Genomic DNA, 22,829 nt, shown 5'->3' on the forward strand with positions numbered 1-22,829 from the left:
TGTTTGTGTCAGTGTGTGTCAGTGTGTGTCTGTGTCAGTGTGTGTGTGTAAATACCGACAAGGAAGCTGAACCAGGAGAGAAAAGGGAAACCATCCTCAGCCTGCACCCCCACCCCCACCCCCACACCAAACCACCGTTGCTGTCTGAAGAACAAACGATCGATCTTACTCCATACTTCAGACTCGGAGGCGTGCAGTTTACCAGACACAGTACGGTAGACAAGTCACGTGACATGGTTGCACGTGCGCACGAGCGTGGGACACAGAGTCAGGCCGGGGACATGGGGAGAGGGGGCGGGGGGGGGGGGGGGTGGCACTGTGAGAGGACAACGCCGGTCTGAAGGCCCGTAGGTCTATTGCGTTCGGTGGGTTATGGAAACAAGGACATACCCAGCACGCACCCCCCCGACAACTGAGTATGGCTGCCTATAATCATGGCGGGGTAAATAAACAAAGCGGTCATACACGTAAAATGTTGCATGACTGTATGAGAGTGCATGTGTAACTGAAACCAGGTTGAATGACACAGGAAATGAATGACATAGGAAACGAATGACGAGCGCCCACATCGCAGCTGTTAGTCAGGCTCTACCCGGCCGGTTGAGCAGGCAGCCTGTTGTGTAAATGACTCCGTGTTTGTAAAGCGCTTTGAGCTTGGACTCCGACCCAGGATAGGCGCTATGTAAGTACTCTGGCATATCATCATATACATAACTCGGTGTCACGTGTGTTCTGCCGGTAGCACTCAGATCGATGTCTGAAGGCCCATGGGTCTATATATAGCTGGGTGTCACGTGTTGAGAGAACGGCGTCAGTCAGTGAGTGACGTGAACCGATTGACGGCAGTGCCGGCAGCACGTGCTGTGTCAGCTAATCGGCTTCACTGCAGGCCGTCGTCTTTCACACCGTCCGTGCAGAATGTTTGTGGGATATTCTTTTGCTTTCTGTTTTTTTTTTCTTTCTTTAATGTCTGTCACATTCTTCACTTCACGGGTACTCCGGCCAACGCAAGCCGCCGGGCATTCGCGCATGTGCTGCACACGCCGTTTGCAAGCACACACATATCAGTCATGGTGTATTACACATTCACGCGTAAACCACACACACACACGCGCGCGCGCGCGCGCGCACACACACACACACACACACACACGTGTTATACACACGCGCGCGCGCGTGCGTTCCCCCTCCCGGCGGTCCCCCGGGCCGTCAGTCACACACTGACACCGTGACGCCATCACTTCCACACATACGGCACACAGAACGCTGCTGGCTGCAAGCCTCTGGTTCGGCAAGGCTTCTTTCTCCACGAGAAGTGTAACTCACAGCGACACAGACATCACCACTGGTTGGTTGACCTCTTGGTTAATGTACAGCATTACAATACGTCAAGTATACGTCCAGCCATTCAGAGCGTCACTTTAGACATCATACATAAAGTTCCACTGATGTCACCACGAAGAACGAAAGTCTGATTCCGTTTTAATAAAAAAATTATATAAAAAAAAACCCGGAAAAAATATGAATCTCTCACTTGTTCCGAGGACACAATTTTACAGTACGACGTGACTGGTATTAAGATAGATAATCCCACTGTCGATTAATTCGTCAACGCAGAGAGTTGTGGCGGGTGGTAACAAGGGAAACAACTGTAGAGTGCAGAGTTGTCTCACTCTTTACTGATTAAGTCCCTTCTTTTGTTCCGTTTACACTCACGCCGTTCACCAGTGTGTGAGTGTGTGTGTGTGTGTGTGTGTGTGTGTGTGTGTGTGCGTGTGCACTTGCGTGAGAGAGACTGACACGTATTTTTACCATTACCCAATCAGCAGTCAAGCCCTCTAGACAAGGGGGTTAAAATAATTTCATTCAGTACACACACACAGACACACACACACGCACGCGCGCAAATAATTTCAACTGAGTTTACGAAAAGCTAAACTGAGAACGAAACCGAAAAAGTGACGGTGATGGGGGGAAGCAGGGTGGGGGGAAGGTGGAGGGGCGTGTCAGAACTTACACAGTGAGAAACCATGATGTCAATCCTTCTGCTTCTTCATCATTCTTTTCCTCCTCACCATCAGAAACTAGAGTATATGGAACAGGCAGTTGTGAGCTGGAAATCGAAAACTCCACCCAACTAGATATATTAAATAATAAAAATAAAAAGGTCGGTAATAAGTGGTTTGGCGTTATAGCTTACATATATAGAAAAAAAAATTCTTGAAACAATTTATGACAAGGAACATTACTGCACTTACGACTAATACGTTTACTTAATTTTTTTTTTTAAAATACGTTTACTTTAATTTTAGACAATACGAATAAATATTTAGATAAATGAATAATAGAAAAATATATTTTTCTCGCTTAAAAGTGGGAATAAATTCAGTTCCTATTGTCTTCAGTGAACAGAAATCTCCCTTGTCTTAAATGGAATCAATGTCGTCAGTGGGGAGTGGGGTGGGGTGGGGTCTTTCATGTTTCTTGTCTTGTCTCGAGTGAGTAAAAAAACTTCTTTGTCTTGTCTTATTTGGGACAAACTTCCATGTCTTAATACGCAACAATACAAAGCAAGGCAAGACATGACAAGACAAGCGAACACAGCACAACACAACACGAAACACAAAACAAATCTGCTGTGGCCGACAATACACGTGATTTTCACAGACACTCGGCCTCGCGGCACCCCCGCCCCTCCCTGGGAATCTGTCAGCCAATGCTGTTCAAGCATGTATCCGCCCTCAATCAGTGTGGCAAGGTGCATGCTGTGCCTGGCAGAGCTTGACAGCAAACACATCTTTGCCAGTTACAAAGGACGGGGGGCAGTGAAAGGCCCTGTTCCTCATGGAGCTGTGCACAATGTAGGAGCCTGTCAGAAGTTTTCACAAGTGTTAAGAAAAAAAAAGAAGAATAAAATGAAATACATAAATGAATAGATAAAAGAACTACTACTACCACTACAAATTATTTATTATTATTATCGTTATTATCATCTTTAGCTCACACACAACTAGTCGTTATACGTGGTTGGATTTCTGTGCGAGCCAGAGAGTACAGCTGTTCTCATGGGTGTATCAGTATCAGGCACACTTTGTGCATTGCAGTGTTCACATCAGAATTAGGCAGGCGCATGCGTGCACGTGCACACACACAAAATACACACGTGCGAACACTCACACAAACATTCATGCGGAGGCGTGCAACACTGTCTCTCTCACAGAGAGAGTGCGCGCATGCCTGTGTGTGCGTGTGTGTGTGTGTGCGTGCATGCGTGCCACTGTGTGGGTGGGTGGGTGTGTTCGACCGCGCCCACGCGTGTGTGCGTTTGTGTGTGTGAAGGAGTTATATTCCTTCCTACTCTGTCTCTCCAGGACCGTGACAGAGAGACACACACACACACACGGATCGAGAGAGATTGAATTCGAACTCAAATCTTTACTTGTGAATAAAAGGACAAGTTGAAGTCTCCTGTTCGCCTTTCCCCGACAAAAAAGAAAAAAAACAAAAAACAAACAAAAAACCACGAGAAAATCAAAACGATGAGGGAGAGAGACAGACAGACAGAGACAGACAGAGAGAGACAGACAGACAGAGACACAGAGAGAGACAGACAGACAAGCAAACAGAGAGCGGTACCAATGTCTTTTGTTGATTTCAGCATCAGTGCTGGTGCACACAGGAGTTGAACACAATTCTGAACAAAACCTGTATGAAGCAGACTCACGCTACCGCCTTCCGACTGATAACAATAGACGTGTGCGGTTGCAATTTTGATTTCATCTTTTCTCATAATTCTTTTTCATTTTTCATTTATTTACTTATTTACTTATATATTTTTTTCCATTTACGCCCTTTTTCATGGGAGTAGGGGTGTGTGTGGGTGGGGGGGGGGGGGGCGACGCGGTAAGAGGTAGGTCCGTGGCAGCATTGTCTCTTGTGTAACCCATGGTTGCGCAAGAACATCTTGATTTCTTGATTTGCTGATTGAACCTGACAACATTCACCCTGCATGTGAGGCTTAAAATTTTGAGGCGTTAAACTGGCCGGAAAGTTTGACAAGGTTGGTTGGTGTCAAGTTGATGCACTCGCGGCCAAAGAACAAACGAGGTTGACTCACTCTTCCTTAACCCTTTGACTGCTAAAGCTAGGTGAAATGAAACCAGTGTAGAGTGACTTGAAGTGGAAGGGTTACATTTTTTTTATTTTTTATAATGAATCGATGTGACTGATCTTACTGAACAAATGAAACCTCAAGAGGAAGCCCAGGTAAAGAAATAGTAGTGAATGTCTTCCTGACCTGTAATTTTAATCTGACCTCAGTCAGACAACAGCCGTTCACTGAAATACACACTCGTCAGCATCATGAAAAAGAAAGAAAGAAAGAAAAAGAAAAAGAAAAAAAAAGGAAGAAGAAAAATAAAGGGTTTGTTGGAGTGGAAGGTTTGGTGAATCAAAGTGTCAAGTGGGATGTGTGTGTGTTTTGAGGGTGGGGGAGGGTGGGAAGGGTTGTGCCGTGTAAACGAAAGGGTGCATGCGTGTTATTGTGTAAGCGTACTCCTTCCCTGCCTCAGTCTCTATGCTCTGAGTCACTCATGCACTGTACAAACCCTCACACCTCCCCCCCTCTCCCTCTTCCCTTTCGACTTCCATGTCTGTCCCCAAGTTTTCTTTCTTTCTGGGTTGTTTTTTTGGCCACCCCTCTTTTGCCCCGGTCTGTTTCTACTGAACACACACCAAACACTTATTACTTCTCTGCACGCGCACGCACACACATACATATTGCAAACACACACACACACACACACACACACACACACACACATGCACGCGCACGGCAAACACAAACACTGACGAACGCCGGCTGCGGGAACACAAGCCCACGTGACCCCCATCCCCTCACACCCCCCATCCTCCGCACACGCACGTACGCGCACTCACAGCCCCTCTCTTACACACACACACACACTCTAGGAGTGATGGCCTAGAGGTAACGCGTCCGCCTAGGAAGCGAGAGAATCTTGAGCGCGCTGTTTCGAATCACGGCTCAGCTGCCGATATTTTCTCCCCCTCCACTTGATCTTGAGTGGTGGTGTGGACGCTAGTCATTCGGATGAGACGATAAACCGAGGTGCCGTGTCCAGTATACACTTAGCGCACGCAAAAGAACCCACGGCAACAAAAGGGTTGTTCCTGGCAAAATTCTGTAGAAAAATCCACTTCGATAGGAAGAATAAATAAAACTGCACGCAGGAAAAAATACAAAAAAAATGGGTGGCGCTGAAGTGTAGATACGCGCTGTCCCTGGGGAGAGCAGCCCGAATTTCACACAGAGAAATCTGTTGTGATGAAAAGAGAAATACAAACACACACACACATACTTGCCTTCCGGTGCTCAGCAATGAGCGTTTGAGTTCAGCTCTTCGTGCTGCCGGGACGGATAAAAGAGTGCACACACGCTGATTGATGGAGCTCAACACATTACCTGGGGGGAAGAGTTCACGTGTGGAAAAAGGCACTGAACTGTTTCCTGCCCATTCCCTTCCTTTTCTGTTGTGGTGAGTGCAAACCACGAAAATAAATAAGCCGAAAAAGGAGGGGGGTAAGGGGGGGGGGGGAAGATAACCCCCGAAGGACAGTCAGCGAATTGAGACTTTACCCCCTTCCCCCGCTCCCTCCCCACTCTCTTTCTTCCGTCCTCTCTTGTGGCACCTCTCCACAGCCTACGCTCACACCCCCACCACCATCCCTGCCCCCTCTAATTCTTTCCCGGGCGTGCACACAGGAATCGTGCTTTCTCATCAGGTGGAAGGAAGAAGCTGTGTGGTGGTGAGAGAGTTGAAGAAAAGTTCGTTCTCTCAGAACTGGAACACACCACCACTGAGATGTCTCTACATATTTGCCGGTAAATGGCGCGCGTGCACACACGCGCACAGAGAACAAGAACAAAAACTTTAATCTCCAGGCCTCCGGCCCCAGGAAAGAGGTCAAAAGTACACAATATGGTGATCACCTGGCGACAACTCAATGTAAAATATATACTAACTTTAAACCTGTAGAACAAAAATGCTTCCTGTGCATTGTAAATTAATTCTAAATTTCTTCATTGCTGTCAAAGAATTCCTGTCGAATCTTCAGGGCATTGAATATATAAACACAGAATTTTCGAATACTGTAAATGAATCCATTCTTCAGCAAGTGGACATACGGCTGGCCTTCAGAGTTAAGATGTTTTTGCCTTAAGTTATTGCAGAGGTCACATCTGTTTATAAAATGATTTTCATCTTCTACCACGTTACAACGTTTACATGAGAAATATTTGAACTATATTTGAATGTTCTCCTGAAAAATGATCCATTTATTGGGAGCAAACCAAGCCGTAATTTTATCAAGCAGTCCCTAAAACACTTTTTATCCACAAAGTCAAAATATTGCTCACATTCAAACCAGTTTTGAACAGTCTGTAGTTATATATCTTTAGACATTACTGAATCGTTTCACTCTTGCATAAATATATCTTTTATTCTTTGCTTAAATAATCACAAAGTTTGCTCACAACCAACGCCCTGTTGCAACCAGACATACCCAAATCCAAGTCTAAATAAAGTATTTTTGACCAAAGACAGCCATTTTTCCCCTTTCCTCCAGGTTTGTACAACATCAAATATCCCTGTCTGGGTAACATGTGCACATTCATATTCAACAACCTTAACCAGTGCCTGATACACCACTTAGCACTATTTACATACAGTAGACAACGTCCTAATTCTCCGTATACAAACTTGTTTGGTACTAAGTGGTATGTTCAAAGGGGGACTGACGACTTGGCGGCCAACGAGGTCGGACGCATTTTTGTCAGCTCCGTGTGATTTCGCTCAGCTTCTTGAATCGTTTCTTCTGTTCGACTTTAGTGTTATTGCTGTGATTCGCCCTTCCATTCGACTTCGATTGTGGTGTTCTTTCCAAGTGCCCTCCCTTTATTTTTTTCAAAATCTTTTTTAAATTTTTTATTATTACTCTTCTTTCGCCGCGTTTATTCCGCTTTTTCGGCGCAATGGATCAGTTGAATGATGCTGAAAAATTGTTATCCACCTCCCCAGATAATCCACAACTTATTAATCAAATTTATTCTTTAAAACAAACTTTGGACATTTGCATTGGATGAAGCCAGAAGTGCACAGATAAGATCCCGTATAAAGTTTGCAGAAGAGGAAGAAAACATATTTTCTAAATTTGGAAAAGGCTAGAGCTAATGGGAAAATCATGGACAGATTAAAACATTGTCAGGGACAGACCATCACCTCGCAAAAAAAAAGAAAAGAAAAAAAAAGGAGGAACAAGTCCAATTCTATAAAGAGGTATATGCAAAAAAAAAAAAAAACAAAAAAAACAAAAAAAGTTGATGCAACAACAGCGAATTAGTGTATACTTGGCACCCAAATACCAACATTAACAGAAGAACAAAGGGGCAATCTAGACACAGAAATCTCTTTCAGAAATTACTTTAGCACTCAAAACTTTGAAAAATAATTCATCACCCGGGCCGGATGGAATTACATTTCAGTTCTTAAATTTTTTTGGCTAAATCAAATAAATTAATTTTTGACTTATAATTTTGCCCATCAACAGGGAGAGATGTCAATAACACAAAAACAAGCTGTTATCACTCTGATTCACAATGTATAAGAACTTCCCAGAGACGTACTCTCTGACTGGCGACCTATCTCTCTTACTAATACTGACTAAGTTACTTGCCAAATGTTTTGCTATACGTCTGTCAAAGGTGCTTACATATATTATACATGACAAACTGTGTTTATGAAAGGCAGAAAAATAAGTACATTGATCAGATTAATTGATGACACTGTTGAAATGAACACATTAGACAAGCCAGGTATATTGCTAACAATTGATTACCGTCGTGCTTTTGATTCCATATCAAAAGACTTTATAATTTGGGCTTTCAAACGTTTTGGAATCTGGGACTATTAAAATTTTTGTAAGATGGGTCAAGGTGATTGCTTACGGCGAATACAGAGAGTTGTATTAATTATTAGGATGGTTATCTGACAGTTTTTCAGTAAATTCTGGAATAAGACAGGGCTGCCCATTCTCTCCACTAGCCTTTATAATTACCCTGAAGATGTTAGCCATTAGAATTAGAAATGACACACAGATAAAAGGTCTGGAACTACCTATTGCAAGTACAACTGTCACTCCTACGACTCTGCCAAAAATACTGTTATATGCTGATGATATTACTATATTCATACAGGATAAATTTGACTTAGGAAGAGTAATTAACTTATTAAGCAAGATTTCTGAGTTTTCACACTTAGAAATTAATAAAAGTAAAACTGAGGCAATGTGGCTTGGAAAAAAAAGAACTGTAATGAAACATTTTATGACCTAAAATGGAATACCAAAGCTAAAATAGTTGGCATTGTGTTTAGTAGTTTAGTACCTGCTTCGCTTCTTGAGAATTGGGCCTCGAGATTAGAAAAAATCCAACAGATTATATTCTCATGGTCTAGAAGAAATTCAAGCATAAGTGGAAAAATATGTGTCATTAAGACATTTTTGATATCTCAATTTATTTGTGTCTTGCAGTCCTTGGTTCTTCCCCAAGTGCTAAATACGTTGAACACGATACTGTTTAGATTTCTCTGGAAAAAGAAATACACAAATACTCGCGCTTTTGAAAAAGTTGAAAGGGTCGTAGTATGCAATGACACTGAAAAGGTGGGTTGAAGATGGCTGACGTAAAAACAATGCAGTTATCTTTCATGCTTACATGGGCCCTGAACTTACTGCAAACAAATGGGGAGGCATGGTCGATTATCCCAACATTTCTGTTTTCTAACCTTGGTGTCAGTCTATCCTGTTTCATGTCAGATATACCCCCCCCCCCCCCCTCCCCGGCAGTTCTTCTCCGGTTCAGGCTATATTAAACCTGTGTTTTGGAAACATGTTTTTAATGTTTAGTTAGAGAATGTGCATAAACTGAAGGTTGTTGGTTCTAGCAATCTCGTCTCCATAAATCATAACTGCTTGTGGAATAACTCTAGAATAGTTTACAAGAAGAAATGTTTATTCTGTACAGACTGGATTTCTGCAGGAAAAAAAAAATTCAAAGCCAAACAAAAAAACCCAAAAACAAACCAAAACATAAAAAGGTCATATTGGCAAATAACACGGCAGAATGAACAGCTAGTGCCCATCCCAGTGTTTACAATTTCACAACCTAATCGCCAGAGCAAAACAGCACATCATAGAAATGAGAAAAAATGCCAAGGCTTGCTCGAAAAAAGAAAGGGGAATGGACTGGGAAGGGAGAAAAAGGAGACAACAGTGAAGGAAGAAAAAAAAGCACAAAGAGCGATAGAAAAGAGGAAATTTCCAGCACAGAATTTCCAGAAGGCGGGAATGCTATTTATAATGAAAGACCTCCGGCATCCCCACGGGAACGGAAGTCTGTCCAGAACAGGCGCGCATGTGTACTGTGAGTGTGTATGAGTGCACATACATGCATGTGTCATTTCAAAACGACGCTATTAACGTGAACAATATCAAATCATAAATTTCCCTTTGATATGGTCGGCAATTTGGAATTTGCGATAAGTAGTGAGTCATTTTGACCTCCGCCCCCCAGCCGGTTTCTACTTATTTCACTTCCACATATTACTTTTTGTATTTCATTCTAGTTCGTGTACATTTTAAAAAAAGAAAGAAAGAAAAAGAAATGCAGCCAGTTCACTTACAAGTAACCAATATAGAGCACTGTTATAGCTTTGCTTGTTACTTTGACTCATCTGTTATACAGCTGCTGTGATGTTTCTGTGAATAAGATTTGTTTAAAACATTCATTTCATTTTCATTTTGCCCATCGCTCCTGGTGGAGCACAGGCCATCGACGACCCCTCGCCATCGCACTCTGTTCTGGGCTGTTATGGCCATTCCAGTCCAGTTGGTCCCTTGCTGCTTCAGTTCTGCCTCGTATCTCACCTCCAGCTGTTGCGAGGCCGGCCTCTCTTCCTCTTTCCTTGCGGGTTCCAGGTCAGGGCTTGGCGTGTGATGCTGGACGCTGGCTTCCTGAGGGTGTGTCCGATCCAGCCCCACTTCCTCCGCAGTATCTGCTTGGCCACTGGTTCCTGTCCCGCTCGCTCCCACAGATCTTCGTTTCGGATCTTCTCCTGCCATCGGATCTTGTAGATGCGCCTCAGACATGTGTTGAAGAACGTCTGAATCTTCTGCTGCATCATCTGTGTTGTCCGCCATGTCTCGCATCCGTAGAGCAGAATTGACGTTTAAAACATCTAGATATGGCTATTTCTTCCTCCCCCTTCTCTGAACTGGACTCTAACCACGGGGTGGAGTTGTGACATGCTGTGGTGTGTGCTGACAGCGGCAAGGTTCATGTGGGAGACGGAAAGGGCTGTCCAGGAGCAACAGAGACTGCTGCAACAGACGGGCAGAGAAACAGGCCCTCAAGGACCACATCGAGTGTCTTTCCTTTAAGTGTGTGTGTGTGTGTGTGTGTGTGTGTGTGTGCGCGCGCGCGCTGGATGCTGAGGTTTTCCCACCCACACGTCAACTAATGATTTTGACGCGATATATGTCCGCAATGTATTTACTTTAATTTTACGTCTTAGCGCTGCACCACGCAAACTTGATTTTGTTAAGAATGACACCACAGTTCAGACTTTTTTTCCTTACGACACAGCCACTGACGTGACAAAGGCTTGTGACCTGTCTTTTCTCCAGGTGCTGTCGGCTGTACCTGCGGGAAGGTGAACCGTCCGGAAAACCTCTGTTCGAGCGGTGCCTCAACACGGTGTGCAGAGAAAGACAAAATCCAAGTCACTTTGTTGAATCCGTTTTCACCTCCTGTCAGCTGTCAACCATTGAGATTTAACACACACAAAAGAAAAAAAATCAATCGTTATACAATTTATTAATTATTGCATTTGTGGATTCGAGTTTGACATTTTACTGAAAATCGCTTTTGTTATTCAGCCACAGCACAGTAAAGCTAAATCTACTCTGATCTGTGGGTCAAAGGGAGTACATGATTGCCGAGGCTCTGCAGTCCACCCTCAACCGTTCGGCCCGAACCATGAGGCCTTAGTTCAGTTTCCAAGTTTCTGCACTATAAGAGTGCAATGGCTTACTCGTACGGGCATTTGCAACACTCTCTTCTAAGAATTCTTGGTGTGTCGGAGACGGAGTTTGGGAGTTTGCGATGAAAATAACACCAGTTTTCTTCAAAACCAGACAGTGCAGGAGACTGCTTGGCAGTAAAGGGATGGTGAAGAGAGAGCGGAGGGGGTGTGGGGGGTGGGTTGTTTGTTAGTGAGTGTCGTTGTCCCAGGCATATTTTGCAACTTTGTCTCAAATTGGCGTATCAAAAAAAAAAAAACAAGTCAAACGGTTTTTTTTTCAACTTAAAAAAAAGGGCAAGAAAACCGAAGAAAATTAAATGCAATGAGGAAAAATAAATATCCAGAAAAAGGGGAAAGTTTGATGACATAATGGGGCAAAAGTAAAAGTGGTAGGGGGAGGTGGGGTGGGGGGTGGGGGCAGGTCATGGGGAATAACGTCAAACCCTTTGACAAGTCAGTTCACTGTGAGGTGATGGCAATCAGACGTCAGCGTTGTTGTCCTTGACCTTGGGCTAGTTCCGATCCATGGCGGAGCCCATGTTCCGTGGCTACCTGCATGAGGTGGACTGTTCAACCATGCAGACATTCCGTGACACCGTCCTGGACTGGGCCACCAGGCACCTCGACCAGAGAAACCTGCGCCATGGTGAGTGATCAGTGGTTTCTTTCTCCACTGCAATGGGAAGTCATTTACGCTTGCTTTTTGTGTGAAGGACTATCACTCTCAAACTAGGAGGCAAGACTGCACTGGCTGTTAGTGCTGCAGTCTTTCTGTCTCCTGTTCGCATCTTTGTCAGACAGCAGTGAAAACAGTGTTGCCTTTTGTTGCTGCGGCAACTGACGCTCTTCGGACCTTAAGCGAAGTGACGTCCTTCACGAACAACCCGCACCAGGCGATCCAGGTGTTCCAGCAGCCGAGCCACTCGAAAGCCATGGCTACCCCCGCCAACACCTCCGCAAACGGCTGCTCCACATCCTAGACCAGCCACGCCGTCACACCTGCCAGTGACTCGACAAGGGAGGTCATGCAGCCCGGTCAGTCCGCACAGCAGCTAGAACAGAGCATGGACAGCATGCCACCTGAGACGTGTTCCGTTTTGCTGCAGGTGGTGATGAACATCGTCATCAGTGTGGACAGGACAGGTGGAATCGGCCTTTTGGCTGATCGATGACATTCTGCACACTGACATGTCCACCTGCCGTTGCAAACGAAATGCTGACACAGAAACAAAAGCTAAACCACAGTACTTAAGTAATGAGATTTACTACAGGTGATTAAGAACAATTGTACATACATTCGGAATCTCAAGTTGAAATTTTGTGTGAGGAAATTTCCATTGTCTAGGAAATGTGCTTCCAAGTAAACTCCTTTTAATGAATCCAGTGTTTCCCATAAAATGCTGATCTGAAAGCAACTTTAAGATGTTCGTAATATGTTTGCAGAACTGATCATTCGCCATAAAAGAATACCTCCAAAACATGTCTTCATTTGAAGCAAAACCATTACCTTGTCTCAATTTCATTAAAAATGTGTGCAGTATATCCGAAACAGTATTTGTCGATTGTGTATTGTTACCTTAAATTCACGAACCCAAGAGTTCTAATGCTTTCATGTATATTGTTTGTATCTGGTAGTCCCAGTTCCCGTACTTTTTTGTTTCTGTTTTTCTACCGATTTATCTTCATCTTTTTTTTTCTTTTTTAACCAGTTCCAGATTAAAACACGTTTTTTAAAGTTTATTTACAAAATCATTCAGAGGATTAGGGAGCAGAATCCAGAGATGGATTAGTTTAGACAATATCAGAAATTAATTTTCAGCACTGTCACCACCTGTTGGAGTTATGTTTCTCTTCACACAAAATTAACATTAAGCAAGGTCTCTTATTTCAGATATACTTTTCTGTGAAATTAATTTGCTTACAGCTGTTGTGTCATTTGTAAACCATATTCCTAATTTTTTAAGCTTCTTGATTCCAATTTATATATAAAAAGTTACATGTACGTTTTTTGTTGTTGTTGTTTGGTTTTTTTTTTTGCTTCCTAAACTGGATGCTTATTTTTCTGCTTTCATATAAAGCCCAGAAACCTTGCCAAACGTTGCAACTAGCTGGATTGATCTCTCGAAAGAATCCGCAATATTCATTAACTGAGCGTCATCTGCAAACAAATTTTATGCTCTTTATTAGTGATAATTTTAAAACTTTATCGTCCCGAATAAAGACTGCAAATATTTCTATACACGTTATAAATGAATATGGAGCAAGAGGAATGCCTTGAAATCTCTCCGTTGATAACTATCGACTTTATACTGTAATAAGATTTTGCCCGTTTATATATACAATGCAAAACCGTAAACTGCCAAACCTTTAAACAGAAATTGTTCTTTTTCCTACTGACAACGAATATTAAACACGTCTACATAATATATTTCTACTCGTACAAACTTAACGTTCCACTGAGTTCAGTACTGCATCTTAGTTTTCATTATACATCAAAGATCTACATTTCTCTGTGCATTTCTTCATCACGCTTTGGATACATAGACGTAGATAAAATAAATAAATAAATAAACAGCATAAAAAGAAGCATTTCAGAGACAATGTAAATGTGATGGGGAGAAGGGGCTGAAATGTAACGGACAAAATACTAATAGTGTGTATACCCATTCCGACTTTACGAATCTTAAAGCCTGGTTGTAAAATGGATATCCTGTAAACAGTAGACGCTGTTATGTATATTTTCTTAAGTAATGGAAAACATCCCTTCTTTTTTTAATGTCTTAATTTTTAGTCCCTGACAGTTTACTGGAGGGACATTATCGTTATGTTTGATGTGTTAAAAAAGCACGAGCTTTTGAAACATCAAATGGCTTAGTGAGTCTGAAAAAAAAATTCCAAAATTGTTACAATACATGACCCAACAGTTTCAGGATACTGTCACAAACCACACAAGCACATGCGAAAGGAGGAATACTGCCAGCGCATGGTGAAACTGGTACAGTGAAATAAATTGTTTTTTTTTTTATTTTTTTTTTTTTTTTTTTGTAGGAAAGTTTGCTTCATGAATACAAATTTACAGGAAGAAAGGTAACTTGGTTTTACGTTAGAGCATACCAAACAAAAAACAAACACTACTTATAGTAATATCGTTTCAAACATGCACAAAATTGCCGGTAAAATGGGTTCCTGAATGTATGTTCCTAAAATAGGACTTTACTAAATTCTTGGTGTATTCCAATATCATCCCAGCAGCAGTGTACACCACCTACACTCGCACAAGACCATGTCCAGACAGAGACTGGTGGAGAGAAAGTGATGGTCGCCGTTTTGACCCTGGGCATGAAATGGAAGAAGAGGGAGGTGGGTCCACACTGTGTCCTGTTGGAACACAGCTCACTGTGACAGGCACGGGTTGCACGGACAGTTCACAATTCTTGCTGTGCACGCGGCGCAGTCTGAATGCTCGGTGCGCCGTGTGAGTGTTCTGCGCGAATTTTACAACCGTCAAGCTTCACACTGTGAGTCAGTGGGCGTGAAACCAAAAAAAAAGCTCAGTCCACATTTTTGTCAAAACCAAAAGACGGAGGGTCATGCCTACACACACACACACACACACACACACATCGAGGCTCACACACACACACACACACACACACACACACACACATCGAGGCTCACACACACACACACACACACTCCGCAGCAATTCTGAGAAAAATAATAGGCGTGCTTGAATGTCAGATCACCTTGAACGCCCTATGGTTGCTCTTGTCAACCCCTTTGTTCACGTGGGTCATATGATCATGGCGTGTACAAAGCGAACAAATGTTTGCAGGCCTATTTTGTTCTTTGTACAATGTGAGTGTTAGGGAAGGGAAAATAAAGAAGTGGTACTGTGACTGGAAAAGTGTCCTGAGTCACGGTCACTTGGGCTTTGCTTTTATCATTTCCACACGCGTACAGTCTCAGACCGCAACAAAACCAACTGCGACCTGGTGGAGGAAGATAACAAAACACCAAAGCGACGTTCCTCAATGGTTTGATACTGGGTGTGGAAGACCCGTGTTCAGTTGTGCGTCACTGTGTTTAGACTCGGCGAAAGGAAAGCGGAAGACTTCAACAAGATTTTGTGGAGGTAGCCGGGGAGAGGTGGGGAAGGGGGACTGGGGGTGAGGGGGGGGAAAGAAAATAATGGAAAGAGAAATGTGGTGTGTGTGTGTGTGTGTGTGTGTGTGTGCCAATGTGCTTTATTTTACTTTACTTTTGTTTTAACGTTATTTGTTGTTGAGTTTTTAGGGTGGGAGGTTCTCGCGCTTTAGCTGACCTCTCTCTCTCTCTCTGTCTCGGTGTCTCTCTCTCTGTGTTCATTTACATATAGTATACGTGATGTGTGTGTGTGTGTGTGTGTGTGTGTGTGTGTGTGTGTGTTTCTATCTTGGTCTTTGTCTCTCTCTGTCGCTCCATTTCTTCCTCAGTCTCTGCCTGGTCTCCCCTCACCCTGTTTGTGACTGATAGTTATTGTGCTTTCAGTACACTGATTAACCTGATGAGTCTCAGCCGGCGTGTTACACGCCTGTTGGACTGATTACCACTGCACTGAGTATTTCATTTTCAGCATTTTCTGTCACCTCTCTCTCTCTCCCCTCTCTCTCCCTGCCTCTCTCTCTCCCTCCCCCCCCCCTCTCTCCCACCCTCTCTCTCTCCCTCCCACCCTTTCTCTCTCTTCTGGTCAGTGATAAAATCTGTGAACAGAAAAATGTTTGTGTATAATGATATTAATTTCTATGCAACAGTGGCATGATCATTTCTTTAAGGTTCTTAATGACTTTGATAATGATTTGATGCAGGAAGAAAACAATTCAGTGGAGACAGAGGATGAGTTAGAGACATTGTTTAACGACCCTGTAACTAAGGAACAGATTTTTTTTTTTTTAAGGGAAATCATTACATTTTCGTCATCAGGGATGACTGGTCTATACTGAGACCATCCTTACTGTGTTGTGTCTGTAATGTACTTTGTATTTGGTTATGTCCATTTTTGTCTGTTCAGAGTTGGCTGTTCGCTATTGTATGTTTCTGTATGTCTGTGGGTTCTCTTCTCGTGTTTTCTGTCATTGTCTCTTGCCCTTCGGGTTCGTCGCCTTTTATCCTCTGACTTTATCTTCAGAGCTGCAGCTTGTTTGGTTCTTGTTGTCCTGGGCTTATTCTTCCATCCTGCTGATACATTTTATCTTCTTCATCTGGTTCTTCCACTGGTTGTTGCCCGGTGTCCTTTTTTCATCGTACTGCATTTCCCGTCCATCTCCTCTTCTTTGTTTTCTTCACGTTTGGTGGCAGGCCAGGGGGGTGTCTGGTCCTTCATGTATTGCCATTAGTATGTGAATGAGCATGCACGTGTAAAGTCGTGCGTGTGAATGTGTGGGGTGAGTGCGCGCGCGCGTGTGCGTGCGTGCGTGCGTGCGTGTGTGTGTTTGTGTGTGTGTGTGTGTGATCCTATTTTTGTTCGTCATCATTTTTCCCTTTTGGTCCCTAAATCTATTTTATTTCCTTAGATACATACATACATATATAAATCTCTCTCTCTCTCTCTCTCTCTCTCTCTCTTTATATATATATATATATATATATATATATATATATATATATAACATGAATACAACAGTCACATAGGCATCTCTTGCTGACATGCAAAGCAATGTAGCATGCACCTCTCTCTACCTCTCTCTCTTTCTCCCTCTCTCTTTCACTTGGTTGTTATTTTCTCAATATTTCAATATTTTCCAATGCTTTCTTAAAATCGATCCCTGGTGTTCACTCTCATGTTTATCTCAGTATCAAATATTAGTTCTAAGTGTTTACATTTTCCATATTTGAACTTGGAGATTGTTAGTCGTGCTATTAGTAAGACATGATTGATTTGGTTTCTGAGATTTGTTTTCAGTTTAAAGGAGCTGGGAAGTCCGAAAAGAGCGACTTTTTCACTAATATTGATGTGCTGCTCAAAATTTGTCAAGATATATTGTTGTACCATTTTCCAAAAAGATGACAATTAATTTTCTGACAGTGATAAAAGGAGTGTTCAATGAAGTCAACCTCTTGACACCACATACATTTGTTTGAATTTGCTACCCCCATTTTATGCAACATAATGTTGGTTGGGTAAATATTATGAATGAACTTAAAATGAAGCAGCCTTAGTCCTGATTCTTTCGTACAGTCACGAGCTGTGGTAAAGTAATCGTTTATATTTATATCTAGCTTTCGTTTCCAGAACTGACTTGCGCATATGTCATGTTTTTAAAAAAAATATTATTTCTCTGATCGTTTTGTTATGTAATGTACTCAGGAACCCTCTGTCTGTGTTGATTTCGTGTCCAACTGTGTGTTGTGTAGGGTCCCTGTTCATTTCAGCTTTCCAGGCATTTGGTATAGCATTGATCAGGGCATTGTACTCCAACACAACGCCAGCGTGAGAACCGACTAAGGAACAGATCATTTCTAGTATTAGACACTTAAAGTCAGGAAAAAGTGCAGATCCAGACAAAATTATTGGAGAAATGCTGAAGTATGCAAATTCCCTCATAATTGACTTCCTTATTCAGTTATCTAACCAGATGTTTGAAAATGGTACATTTCCTGTAGAATGAGCAAAATCAATAATTATTCCTATACATAAAAAGGTGATGCTAACAACCCCGATAACTATCGTGGAGTATCGCTCACAAGTGTTCTAAGCAAAGTTTACTGAAAAAGAAGAAAAAATAATTGAAGAGCAAGTAGGTTTTAGAGCAACTTACAGTATTATTGATCACATGTTTACATTGTATTCAGTGGTGCAAACATTTCTACTTTGTAACACAAAACGGTAAGTCGCTTTTGTTGATTTCAGGAAGGCTTTTGATTCTGTGAATCGTAATGCCCTATCGAATGTCCTGCGTAAAAGTGGTGTGAATGGAAAACTGTATATGGCGCTTAGAGGTGTTTACAACTCAGTGCTTGCGTGTGTGCGTGTAAAAGGTGTATTCTCAAATTACTTTGAATGTTCAGCTGGTGTTAAACAAGGATGTCTTTTTAGCCCGCAAACGTTTTCTATTCTTATAAATGAATTAGCTGTAGAACTTTCCAAAAGAGGTCGGCATAGTATCCAGCTAATACCAGGAGCTATTGAGATATTTCTGTTGCTTTTTGCTGACGATGTCATTCTTTTGTCAGGGACAGTTAAAGGTTTGCAAAACCAGTTAAATGCCTTTAAAGAAGAAGTCGATCGATTAGGTTTGACTGTGAATCTGGATAAAACGAATGTTATGGTTTTTAGAATGGGTGGTCGTCTATCAACGCATGAAAAATGGTTGTACGGAAATAAAGAAATTAGGGTTGTTAATTCACATAAGTATTGGCGGATGATTTTTACAACAAAATTAAGTCTGAGTAATGCATGAGAAGAATTTTGCAGAAAAGGTAAAAAACGGCGTCTCGAAATTATGAAAACAGTTAGAAAACTTAACTCGATTGATTGTTGTCTAGTGTGGAAAATGTTCGACGTACAAATAGAAGCTTTACTTACATATGCAGCTGAAATCTTTATGGGGAAACAGGAAGATACCCTGTGTACATAGGAACATTTGTCAAATGTATTAAATATTGGTTAAAATGGATAATGCTTCCACAAACACGTCTGTGCAAACAGGCCTATGGTATGATGCTTTTGCAAATGGAGTTAGGAAAAAACAACAACTGGTGTTATAGAGTGAAGAAGGTTCTAACTGAACATGGTTTTGGAATTGTGTGGTTGTCCCAGGGTGTAGGAAACGACAACAGTTTATTGCAGAATTCAGAGATAAACTCATTTGTTCCTTTAAACAAAACCGGGATTCTGACATGGAAAGTAAAGGAAAATATTGTTGGTTCTTTTCATTTAAAAGCATATTTCAACCTGAAGCATACCTCAGAATCATTACAGATAAGTGGCATAGAATGAATTACGCAAGATTTAGGTTAAGAACTCTGGGTTTTAATGCAGACAGGAGATGGTTTGAACCTGGGACTTCCACACAATCACCATGTCCTGTCTGTGGATACCAGGTGGATGACGAAAAACATTTTCTTTTTCAGTGTGAAGTGTATAATACTGTGCAAGAAAGATGTATATTTTTTTAAAACAGACGTGGCTAAAAGTCATGATGTTGTTACTGTTTTATCATTTGATAATGAAATCATAATTAGATCGATTGCTAGATTCATTGCAGACGCACAAACAATAAGACAAAGGTACATAAGTCAAAATGGTATTAACAGCTTAGAAGGCACTTAATCATAAGTATAATCAGTGCAGAAGTTGCTATCTTGTTCAGACAAAACAGAAAACATAGCATTTCATACACATGATGAGTGTATTGTTGAGTCAGTCTGAATTAGTTTTGATATTATCTTGAGTGGATGGTCGAGTCAGTCCCCATTCATCAAGTTTTGTCATATTGTTATCATTATATTTTTGTTTTTCTTTAGTTCCATTTCCTTGAGTTTTTGTCAGGATGTGACTTAAGTGCCTGCAATGATTGCATATTTTCTTGGTTTAAATTGACTGAATGGTTGTGAAAACAAAGAAAGTTGTTGATTTCTGAAGCAAAAATATGTGAATTTATGTTGTTGCCCCCTTGTCAAAAGACCTTTCTTGGCAATGACAATAAATAATTCCAGTGTCCACTCTGTCTCTCCCCGCCCCCCCTCTCTCTCTCTCTACTCATTGTACTGACTCATTGGCAACGTGTATTACTGGTGTGTGTGTTGTGTCAGTGTGACTGGGTATGTTTTGAATTCCTTGCATGTGCATGCATTATGTGTGTGCGCCGGCATAAGTAACAAGGACAGATTCTGTCAGTGTGTGTGTGTGTGTGTGTGTGTGTGTGTGTGTGTGTGTATTATGTGCAGAATTCGCGGCGAAAGCCAAAACGCTACGTACAAAAAGTTCGGAAGAAAAAGAATCCCAGTCAGTGAAGGACAATTCTCCGTAAGAAACTCGAGATGCAACTCCGCCCCACCCTCACCCTCCCCGTCCACACACCCTTCCCCCCACAGTTTCAGTTTCACTTTCTCAAGGAGGCGTCACTGCGTTCGGACAAATCCATACACGCTACACCACATCTGTTGAGCAGATGCCTGACCAGCAGCATAACCCAACGCGCTTAGTCAGGCCTTGGGTGCATGCTTACATATTTGTGTACCTATGAAAGGGGATTTCATTTTACGTAATTTCGCCAGAGGACAACACTCTCGTTGCCATGGGTTCTTTTTCAGTGCGCCAAGTGCGTGCTGCACACGGGACCTCGGTTTATCGTCTCATCCGAAAGACTAGACGCTCAGTTTGATTTTCCAGTCAAACTTAGGAGAAAGGGCGAGAGCGGGATTCGAACCCACACCCTCACGGACTCTCTGTATTGGCAGCTGAGCGTCTTAACCATTCTGCCACCTTCCTCCTCCCCCCACAACTCTTCCTTTCTTATCTGACTCCTATTACCACCACCACCACCACCATCCCGTTCCTCACCTTTCCCCTCCCTTCCTTAATTGCAATTTCTCTCCGCACTTCCTCCCACCCATCCCCTCCGTTCCCACAACACCGCTCCCCCTCTTAATCCTTTCCCTGGGCGCACACACACACACACACACATACGCACACACAGGTATCACACGCTCTCATCAGTTGAACGAACAGAGGAGTGTAGTGGGTGCCGTGAGAGCAGAGAAGGTTAGTTCTCACACCGACACACTCACACACTCACACACACACACACAGAGGCACGCACCACACAGTCTGTGGTAGAGGTGTGTGGCGGTGGTGGTGGCACCGAAGGGTCTTTATCCAGAGACCGTTCGTAGGTAGGTTCACCACGTTCCCTGGTGGCACCCTGGCTTAAGTGTCCTGAATTACGGTGCGTCGGTCGCTTTCCTTTCTTCCAGATCTGCAGAACCTCCAGGGAGCCCCAGACCGCTAACTGACTAACCTGGTAACAGCAACCGGAGTGCCAGAGTTTGGGGCATGTCTGTAGTGTAGGGTGCGTAGTCGCAGTAAAGAGACTGCAGGGAGGGAGATAGCAGGTTTTGGTTGTTTGGTCATCGTGTGGTGCGTGCGTGGATTTGTTGTTTTAGTGGCTTGATCCCGGACTATCAGTGATAGAAGACTTCATCACCAAGATTGGTTTGGTTCACTGCTTCCTTCTTCAGTGCCTTTTCAGTTTAGGAGCTGTTCTGAGGAAAGTTTGGTGAGTGATGAAAATAATAATCATTTTTATTGCACTTTTATCTGATTGCTTTCTCTTTTTTGCCACGGGTTTCTCCTCCGTCTTTGTCTTCTGTCTCTCTCTCTCTCTCTCTCTCCCCCCTCCTGTCTCATCTGCGCGTACGTTTGTGCGCATGTGCGTGTGCATGTTTATGAGTATGTGTTCATAAGTGCGTGTATGTGCACGGATTGGCGCTCAAACTTGCCCGTTAGACTGTTAAGTATGTATGTCAGTGTGTGTGAATGAGAGAGAGCGAGAGAGAGAGAGAGAGAGTGTGTGTGTGTGTGAGTGTGTGTGTGTACGCGCGCGCAGGTGTATGTGTGTATATGTATGTGTGCGTGTATGTGTATGTACCTGCGCGCGCGCGTGAGCGTCAGTGCGTGTGTGCGTGTATGTGTGTGTGTGTGTGTGTGTGAAATCGAGAACACATACAGGTACTAGACCAGGACAGAAAACTCACCCAGTCGATCTTTCTATCTGCTGAAAATGGACTGTGGGACTACATCATAGAAAAGATAAGAACACGAGAGCCTGTGAGTTGTCTGCTGTGCTTATCACAAACTGGATGTGATTTATTGTTCCGGGTTTCTTGTGTGTGTGTGTCATTCTGCGCGCTCGCGTCACTGAGTGCGTGCGAGTGTGCGTACTTTGTAAGCGCGGCGTACGTGAGTGTGTGTGTAGATGTATGTGTTCCTCAGTACGGCTTTCTCCTTCTCCCATCCTCCATCACCCTTTCTAAGCCCACCACCTCTCTCCTTCCTCCGGTAAAGGTATACTCTGTTGTTTCTTTAAAACTGAGGCACTTTTAGGTTTCTCTCTTTGTTTTCTTAACGTACAAGCCCCGAGCACATTTTGAATAAAGCTAAGAAGAAATGTTTCCTGTATAATTGTTTCACTCCTCTTCATTTACTTCATGTTTGACAGTGAACCATCCCACAGGTATAACTGGACAGTCTCCACTTTGCAATGTCTGACCTTCAATCACACGAGGCATCAGAGGGAAGTGGGGGAGAACTGGGAGGGGATGGGGGTGGGAAGGTGAGAAGGGGTGGGTGGCGGAGAGGTGTGGGGGGGGGGAGTAAAGACCTGCCCTCCTACACTGAGGTTTGATCCCACAACTTTGAACTTTCAACGCTCATGGATTTTGTTTGTTGGTTTGTTTGTTTCACCTCTCTGCCTCCCCGGAAGTCCTCGTTCTCGGAGCCAGGTTGAAGCCACTGACGGCGTCCCTTCCACAGTCAGCTACTCTTCCTTCATTTTTCAAGTAGCAGTGGCCGGATCCGTCCCAAACCTTCCTGACAGATCAGCACTCTATGTTAAACACGTATCCACAAATCTGCCCCTTCCTATCTCTGTGGCTGCCTTCACCTCTACACCCCATCTCGCTCTCTAC

The 22,829-nt window shown here is 43.0% G+C and overlaps 1 protein-coding gene across 1 annotated transcript in view; it reads left to right on the forward strand.

Annotated features, from left to right (window-relative positions):
• Positions 1 to 20,927: 20,927 nt before the first annotated feature.
• LOC143283093 (uncharacterized) overlaps positions 20,928 to 22,829 on the forward strand; it is a 144,755-nt gene continuing 142,853 nt past the window's right edge. The window contains exon 1 of the mRNA XM_076589166.1: positions 20,928 to 21,418. The gene's annotated coding sequence lies outside the window, so the exon portion shown is untranslated. The remainder of the gene's footprint in view (positions 21,419 to 22,829) is intronic.

The sequence above is a fragment of the Babylonia areolata genome, chromosome 6, assembly GCF_041734735.1.
Source record: "Babylonia areolata isolate BAREFJ2019XMU chromosome 6, ASM4173473v1, whole genome shotgun sequence".
Classification (NCBI taxonomy): domain Eukaryota; kingdom Metazoa; phylum Mollusca; class Gastropoda; order Neogastropoda; family Buccinidae; genus Babylonia; species Babylonia areolata.